The sequence below is a fragment of the Podarcis liolepis genome (assembly GCF_965112155.1).
Source record: "Podarcis liolepis genome assembly, chromosome: 13".
Taxonomy (NCBI): domain Eukaryota; kingdom Metazoa; phylum Chordata; class Lepidosauria; order Squamata; family Lacertidae; genus Podarcis; species Podarcis liolepis.
In genome coordinates, this window is record NC_139573.1 from 38908304 (window position 1) to 38917392 (window position 9089).

Genomic DNA, 9089 nt, shown 5'->3' on the forward strand with positions numbered 1-9089 from the left:
TGGCGACCATAACCTCCCTACCTGCTGCCATTGGTAGGGCAGCAGGTAGGGAGGCCAACAGTAGGGGGAGCCGAAGCAGAGGCAGCTGGTTCTGGTTTCGTCCCCATCCTCCTCCCTGCTGAGTTCCTCAAAGACAAGGAGGAAGAGGAGAAAGCTGCCACAGCCAGTGCCACCCACTGGACTAGATGTAAGTAAGGAGACGGATGGGTATGGGGGATGGAGCTGATGGCAGGCAGAGGCTGGCAGCCGGAGCTCCATTCGCCCTAATGCACCAGCCTCCATTGTCAGAGGCAGCCGGCTCTAGAGGGCTGCGACCGGTGCGGTTGTACCAGGCGTAGAGCTTCTGGGGCGCTGCAGCAGGTGCCACCACTATTATGTCCAATGGAAGGTGAGAGGTTTGGGGAGTGCCACTGCAATTTGAGGTGTCAAGGGCCACCACTGCCTCTGTGCAGACACCTAGCACTGCAGGGAGAGAGGTGCCTTACACGAGCCACCAAAGTTTCACAAACCACCTCAACAAGTACAAAGAGGTTATCTACATACGAGTCCAGCTTTACAGACCACTGTTTGAAGGGTCTGTGGAGGATTGCCCTCTGCTTGAAGGGTTGTCCATGTCCATTTTGAAGATCAGGGCCCATAAAAAGTTGGCACCACCTAGTCGGCAGACCAGACCAGAGGTGTAGTATGGGATGTGTGGTCCCGGATGCACATTTTTGATGGGGTGCAATGAGGGCCCGCTCCGACAGGCACGGAGCCCAGGTAGCTGAGGAACGGCAGTGGGTGGGTTGGTCTAGTGGGCAGGTGCATGGATGCAGCTGGCAAGGAGCCTTTTTGAGGTGGGCTCCGTTCACCCTCCTAGTATGCGCCCCCACTTCAGCTGCCCAGTCCAGCAGGAGGGCGTAACACTTGCCCTGCTCCGGGTGCCAGCAACCCACGGCATGCTGCTGCAGCAGACTGAGCAGGCACAAAGACCCTTGTTGTGTGAAGGACTGCCTTTCTATTTAAATTCTCGTGATTATTTCTAATTCTGCATCTATAGCCATGTATGCAATTTAAGAAAATCTTGTGGATATCCTGGTCTTCCTTTGCCTTCTTTTTTTCTGGAGGTGTCTGTGTGCATTTCCTCGTGTGGTGGGGGGTTCACAAGGCCCCATAGGTAAGGAAGAGGGCCCCTTTGGTATATGCACGGGAAGCATTGTTAACAGCTACCTAATCTTGCCTTTGCAACCATTATACGTGACTCGGTTGCAGATGGCAGAGAAAATCAATCTGAACTGTCCTTGACCTCTGCTGAAAGTTATAAAGTTAGGGTAGATGCTCACAATCTGCCGGACACTGCCAGATTCGCAGGGGCCACAAAGACTTAGAATCATAGAATCATAGAGTTGGAATAGACCACAAGGGCCATCGAGTCCAACCCCCTGCCAAGAAGGAAACACCATCAGAGCACTCCTGACATATGGTTGTCAAGCCTCTGCTTAAAGACCTCCAAAGTAGGAGACTCCACCACACTCCTTGGCAGCAAATTCCACTGTCAAACAGCTCTTACTGTCAGGAAGTTCTTCCTAATGTTTAGGTGGAATCTTCTTTCTTGTAGTTTGGATCCATTGCTCCGTGTCCGCTTCTCTGGAGCAGCAGAAAACAACCTTTATCCCTCCTCTATATGACATCTTTTTATATATTTGAACATAGCTATCATATCACCCCTTAACCTCCTCTTCTCCAGACTAAACATGCCCAGCTCCCTTAGCCGTTCCTCATAAGGCATCGTTTCCAGGCCTTTGACCATTTTGGTTGCCCTCCTCTGGACACGTTCCAGTTTGTCAGTGTCCTTCTTGAACTGTGGTGCCCAGAACTGGACACAATACTCCAGGTGAGGTCTGACCAGAGCAGAATACAGTGGCACTATTACTTCCCTTGATCTAGATGCTATACTCCTATTGATGCAGCCCAGAATTGCATTGGCTTTTTTAGCTGCCGCGTCACACTGTTGGCTCATGTCAAGTTTGTGGTCAACCAAGACTCCTAGATCCTTTTCACATGTACTGCTCTCAAGCCAGGTGTCACCCATCTTGTATTTGTGCCTCTCATTTTTTTTGCCCAAGTGTAAGACTTTACATTTCTCCCTGTTAACGTTCATCTTGTTTGTTTTGGCCCAGTTCTCTAATCTGTCAAGGTTGTTTTGAAGTGTGATCCTGTCCTCTGGGGTGTTAGCCACCCCTCCCACTTTGGTGTCTTCTGCAAATTTGATCAGGATGCCCTTGAGTCCATCATCCAAGTCGTTGATAAAGATGTTGAATAAGACCGGGCCCAAGACAGAACCCTGTGGCACCCCACTAGTCACTCTTCTCCAGGATGAAGAGGAACCATTGATGAGCACCCTTTGGGTTCGGTCAGTCAGCCAGTTACAAATCCACTGAGTGGTAGCATAGTCAAGACCGCATTTTACCAGCTTCTTTACTTGTACCTGGAGGGGACAGTGTAGCCCAGACAGGTGAAAGAGTAAGCCACCAATGTGCTGGGAAGCCTTGGGCAAACCACCACCACCAGCTCCGACTCCGAGCCTCTGCTTAGAATCTGCTCAATGGGAATAACAGTGACTTGCCTCACTAGAAGACCATGAAAGAAGGATCTCAAGGCACAGGCTTTGCCAAACTTGGGTCACCATGCTTTTTGGGGGGACTACAATTACCACCATCCTTAGCTAGCAGGACCAGTGGTCAGGGATGATGGGAGTTGTAGTCCAAAACCAGCTGGAGACCCAGGTTTGGGAAACCTTGCATTAGACATGCTCAGAGTAGACCCTTTGCAACTGACATGCCTAAGTTGGTCATGCCCATCAGTTTAATGGGTCTGTTCTGGATAGGGCAAAGATTGGTTACAACCCACAGACACTGCAATACCAAGCACGTTTACTCCAAAGTCAGCTCCTGTGGATTGTGTTCATAGAATCTCAGGGCTGCAGAGTTGGAAGGGACCACGAGGGTCATGTAGTCCAGCCCCCTGCAATGCAGGAATCTTTTTGCCCAAGGTGGTGCTCAAACCCAAGACCCTGAGATGAGGAGTCTCATGCTCTACCGACTGAGCTATTCAACTAACTTTTACCCAGAGTAGACCCATTGAAAATAATGGGCCTAAATTAGTCATGGCTGTTATGTTCAGTGGGTCTACTCAAAGTAAAAAAAAATTGTTTCAACGCTTAGTTCTATTGAGCTCAGTGAGCTCTTGCTAATAAATTGTACTTTTGACCACTCAATCCTATGTGCATTTATTCAGAAGTGACTCCTGCTGTGTTCAGCAGAGCTCACCCAGAAAGCTAGAGAGCACAGACTGCAGCTGTATTCACGTTTTCCTGGGAGTAAATTCCATTAACTCAGTACCTCTGGGTTAATCATGCAAAAGCTTGGGCTGTTTAAAGCGCCACTGTGGTTAAAGAATGAACAAATGCAGGGACCTCACCAAACAACGCAAGAAAGAGAATCCTACATCACACATGGATATAAAAGGGCACAATGGTTAGTGTGGCAAATGCCGCGTCCCCCACACTGAGAGGCATGCGCAGCAGAACTCCTACAAGACATCCATGTACAAGGTATTAGATACAAGAACCTGTAACCTGCAAGATATTAAAACAGAGGAACACACGGAATTCTGTGGGCCACAAGTTCATAGTTGGAGGCAGAAAGCATAGTCGGACAACAGAATTAAGGAGTCCCAGACAAAATAATGTTTCTAATGTTCCTGTAACCACATGTTGCACAATGTGCAGAGAGAGGTGTACTGTACAAGTAAGAAACAGGTCATGCTGTATTAGTACAAGAATCCACGATGGGACAGTATACAAGGAAGAAAGCTTTAAAGCCCCATAGTCCACAAAGGCCCACAGAGTACTGTGGGAAAATAATGTACTCGTGTGTGCGCACACGCATGCACACAGAGCATGCACACCAGCACCTCGGAAGCCACATGGCGACAAATCTACAGCCCAGCATGAGTTCTGCCGTGAGCGGGTGCCAAAGGGGCAGATCGCTCTGAGAAACGGCCATGTGCCTGCTCACAGATGGACGGTGGCTGCCACACGGCTCATCTATATAATGTGATGGGGAATATGCACATGGAGACCTCGTGGCTACACCCACACGGCAATATGAGAACATACAGATGAATGCATATGCATCCAGGCTGACAAACTCAGTGCTGTGAAAACGCTACACAAGCTCACAAGCACACACACAAATATCTGGTTTATTCATCCGGAGGACATGAAGGAGGTTGGTTCAAGTCTGTGCCTTTTGCAAAACACACCTTCCACAATTGCAATTGTCAACGAATTTGCTTCTTCTTCTTTTTGGTAAAGGTGATAAAAGTGAAAGGCAGGGGAGGGGGAAATGGCAGAGGTGCGCACAGATGAGGCGGGGAGGCAGCATGGAGGAAGAACAAGCATTGAAAAAGCGAGACGATAGAGGGCATTGAAGACCCAGCCGCATATGGGATACCTTGCTCAAACCCACTTCGGTTTCCCAGGGTTTTGCAGACACCTCCCACACATTTCCACAAGCCGCTCTTCGCGGCCAGGAGGACTAGAAACTTGCTTTTGCATTTTGCAGGAAAGCTGCCGTGGGGACGGCGAAGACCCCAGGTCCTGCCCTTGTGCAGTAAAATCGCCAATGTGCACAGGCAGTTGCAGAGAAGCACACCTGCCGCACATAGTATATGGCATATGAGCATGTGTGCATGTGAGTGTGTGCGCTCACCGCGAGGCAGGTTTGTTTATTTATTTATTTACCTGGCACACATTCCAACTGGATCCAGATATGCTTAAAAGCGCCGACACTCCCTCACCCCCACCCCGGCCATTCAGGAGAAGCATGCTCACAGCCTCTCTCACACAAGCACTTATTTGCCTCTCTATCTGTGCACAACTGCAAGCAGACATGGAGACCGAGAGAGAGAGAGGGGGCTGTTCTTACAAAGGTATGGCCACAGCGAGGAGAGAAAAGCATGCACGACAGGCGTGCACAAGGGCAAATGCATGCACGAAGGTACGGATGCATGAGGGATGTGCAGAAGAAGACAGTGACATGCACACACACACGAGGGAAAAATGCATGCATGATTTTACACCTGCAGATTAAGCACACAAGGATGGCAGCTAGCACAATGGTGCACATAATGGCATACAGAAAGACAGGATCACACAGCAATTTATGAGCACACCCTCAGTCGTACGGTACACTTTCCCCACCACCCCATGCTCCTTCTCCTCCTTTGTCTCTCAACCCCATTACTACCAGCACATCTGCACATGGCTACCAAAACGCACATGCCACCACAAGCATAGGCTGACAACCCTGGGCACCCATTCCCCATTCCATCCCGTATATAGGTCTACACGTGTGCAAGTGTGCAGACGCCGAGCTCAGCCCACATGCCTCAGCCAAGCTGCCCACCTTGCGCATGGAAACTCATGCCCGCACACCAGCCCCCCTCACGCCCATTTGCAGGAAGCTTCTGCACCCCAGTTTCTGGAAGAAGCTCCCCCCTCCCCACTCACTCCCCAATGCCTGCTAATGGACAACCAAGACATACATGCGCGTGAGAAAGGCACTCACGCGTAAAGCACATTTCCTCACTCACCTCTGTGCCATAGTAGATGCGGCCCCACACCCCAGATCGCAAGCGGAAAGCCCCCACATGGGGTGTTTTTTTTTAAAAAAAGTGGGGGCTCCGGAGGGGGGCGTGGCAGGGTCCACAGAGGTGGCCGCACGCGGTGGCTCCGCTGTCACCTCCGGTGCAGCCCCCCACCCTATCCACTCCCCATGTCACAGCACCGCCATCCCCTTTCCCCGTCGTGGGAACCCCCAGCTCTCCTCCCCAGCCGAAGCGGGTGACGTTTCGCCTCCCACGCGAGAAGAAGACCGACTCCCCCACGCACCCCCGCCAGGCGGTCGCTCCCCCCCCCCCACACCCTGAAGCGGTTCACCCACGCGTGCAGCCTCCCCCTACGCGCAATCTCCCCGGTTCCCAGCTTAACCTCCCCCACCCCATCACCCCACGTTACCTGCCAAGGATGGGAGCCGCTCAGCACATGGTTTCCTTTCGGGGGGGGGGGACCCTCCGCCCGGTCCCCCCCACCCCTCCTCCGGCTCACCCCTCCTCCTCCGCCGCCGCCCGCCTCTCTCCGCCGGGTAGTGTCCTTGCGGTCCTTGCGCGGGGAGGTGGGCGGGGAGCGATGGGGGTCCAGATGTTTCCTCGGGGAAAGGGAGGGGCGCGGGAGAAAGCAGGCTAAGGAGAAAAGGGAAGGTGCCTATCTAGATAGAGAGGGAGAGAGCGGTCTTTGGGGGGTGGGTGGGGGGCTTTCAGGCTCGCATGGCGGCGCCCTTTGCTGCCTGCGATCCGGGCAGTCTCCCAGGGCTGCGCTGCTTGCCAGCCGCTCCCTCCCTTGCCTGCCTGCCTGCCTCCCACCCTCCCAGCGCTGGAGCGAGGATGCTCTCTCTCTCTCTCTCTCTTTCAGCCGCCCCGCCCCCACCCCTGCTCCCTTTTTTTGCTGTTCAGGAATGCACGGTTCTGGCGAGCCCACCTCCTCTTCCCTCCCCAATCTCATTCATAAGGTCACGTGGGTGTGAATATTGGGAGGGGGCCGCTGGAGAAGGAGCGCGATCCGGCAACCACACCCCCTCCCCATCTTCGGCCACTTAAGCCCCAACCCCGCATCTCCTTTGCACACGCCCATCCACTCTTCCTCTCGCTAACCCCCAGGTCCTCACCCCGCATCCCCTCCCTGCAACCTCCCCCCCCATTTCCCACTCCCCTGAGGCGCCCGCGGGTGCCTCTTCTCCTCCTTTTTTACGTCCCATTTATCCATCATCTCAGATCTCTTCTTCTTCTGCTGCTGCTTCCTCGGGGATCAGCCTCATTTCCATCCCTCCGTTTATAAACGCGCGGCTGCTCTCCCTTCCAGGAGCCTTCTCCGACCCGCCAGCATCTCTAGAACCAAGCCAGTCTCTTCCTCCCCACCTGCAGCCGCCTCGACAGGTGAGGTTTACATCAGTCTGGGCTTTCAGAGACAGAAAGTGAGAGCAAACTGACCTTGACCAAAAGGTGCAGTTCCTTTCTCTTCCCCTTTGTACCTTTCATCCTGGCTGGCTGGCAGGTATGGATATTGGTCCCACCCTGCATCACAGCCCCATCCTTATATCCTGAATCCCACTTCCATGCCCATATTTCCAGTTGCCCGTCTCCTTGCTGAGTATTTGGCCTCACCTACAGGTACTGGGTAGGGACACGGGTGGCGCTGTGGGTTAAACCACAGAGCCTAGGACTTGCCGATCAGAAGGTCGGTGGTTCGAATCCCCGTGACGGGGTGAGCTCCCGTTGCTCGGTCCCTGCTTCTGCCAACCTAGCAGTTCGAAAGCACGTCAAAGTGCAAGTAGATAAATAGGTACCGCTCTGGCGGGAAGGTAAACGGCGTTTCCGTGCGCTGCTCTGGTTCACCAGAAGTGGCTTAGTCATGCTAGCCACATGACCCGGAAGCTGTACCACATGACCCAGAAGGCTCCCTCGGCCAATAAAGTGAGATGAGCACTGCATCCCCAGAGTCGGTCACGACTGGACCTAACGGTCAGGGGCCCCTTTACCTTTACAGGTACTGGGAACCACCAGAATGGCTCGCAGCCTTCCCCATATCTGTCCCATCACTGGGTACCAGTCCTACTTGCTTATCCCAAGATGAACAAACACCCCAAGAACCCCCATCCTCATCCCTAGGCTCCCGTCTTAGCTGGAGGTACCGGCCGGCCGTCCCTCCAGACTTCCAAGGAGATGGCTTGGAAAAGGCAGCATGGATGGCAGTGGTGTCTGTCACTTATTGGAGCTGATAGGGTGGAAGGTGGGGGAGCCAACAGTAGGTGGCGCCATAGGCAATGACAGGCAGAGGCAACTAATTTTGCCCCATCCTCCTGTCTACTGAGGTGTACCAGGACAAGACTGAGACTAAGGAGGAGGAGGAAGCTGCCACAGTCAGTACCACTCTCTGGGCCTGGTTGTAAGTATGAAGGCTGGTGGGATCCCAGCTGAGGTTGGTGAGGTTGTGCCCCGTTTCCCCTAATGGACCAACCTTGTGGAATGTATTAAAAGGTAGGGATGCCTGTGGGATCAATGAGGCAATGCCTGGCTATGAAACTCAATAACTACACTGAGAAATGAGACTCACAAAGGCAGATAATATGTGCACACAAGGCTGTACAACAGGACTCCAAATATTGCTGGACTACAACTCCTATCATTCCGAACCATTGGCCATGATGGCTGGGGCTGATGGGAATTGGAGTCCAACAACATCCAGAGGGAGCAACGCTTACCTAATTCTTCTGTGCAAAGCACATGACTCCTGGCATTCATTCATAATTTATTTGTTATAAGCATGCATTTTATTGTTAGTAGCATTTATTGTGTTTTTAACGGTTATAGCACAACGAAAAGTAGAAACAGAAATGCAACAGGAAAGACAAACTGGAGGAATTTACAGGAAAGCCTGCCCTATTCCAGGTATGCACATTATATGAAGGGAAAATAAAGAAGCAGTCAAGTTATCATTCCATGCACCCGAAACTTATGGGGATGATTGCCAAGAGAAGGTGCTCTTTGCCATATAGTAAATAAAAGCATACCATACCATATAAAAGGAGTCCTTGCCTAAATTTCAGATTATGTGTGATTCCCCCCCCTCCACTGCCCCATAATCGCCATGTTCCATAAAGAGATATATCATCTGTCCAATCTGAGGACAGATGTTTTCATGATACTGTATAAGTATTTTTATACCAATGTTCCATCATGTTCCCAGGGTGGCTTCCCCCCCCCCAATAAAATAAAACAATTAAAATGTGCATTCAAAAATAAAATAAGCTGAAAGCCATAAAGTTATAAAAGCAATGGGAAAGATAGTTTCAGCTGGAAAAGCTCAGGAAAATAAAAAAAGGTCTCTTCTACCAGTTATAAAGGACAATAAAGGACAATAAAGTTTAAAATGTGTGTGATGCTGTACCATAGCCAGCAATGGACACATTTAAAGCACACATGACCGAGCA

At 51.6% G+C, this 9089-nt stretch overlaps 1 protein-coding gene across 6 annotated transcripts in view; it reads right to left on the bottom strand.

Moving 5' to 3' along the window:
* SHANK1 (SH3 and multiple ankyrin repeat domains 1) overlaps window positions 1-6597 on the bottom strand; it is a 113179-nt gene extending 106582 nt beyond the window's left edge. For 3 of the 6 annotated variants that reach the window (XR_014518092.1, XR_014518093.1, XM_083469395.1), the window contains exon 1: window positions 6062-6597. The gene's annotated coding sequence lies outside the window, so the exon portion shown is untranslated. The remainder of the gene's footprint in view (window positions 1-6061) is intronic. The other 3 variants (XM_083469397.1, XM_083469394.1, XM_083469393.1) reach the window with 2 other exon arrangements.
* Between the last annotated feature and the right edge of the window lie 2492 nt (window positions 6598-9089).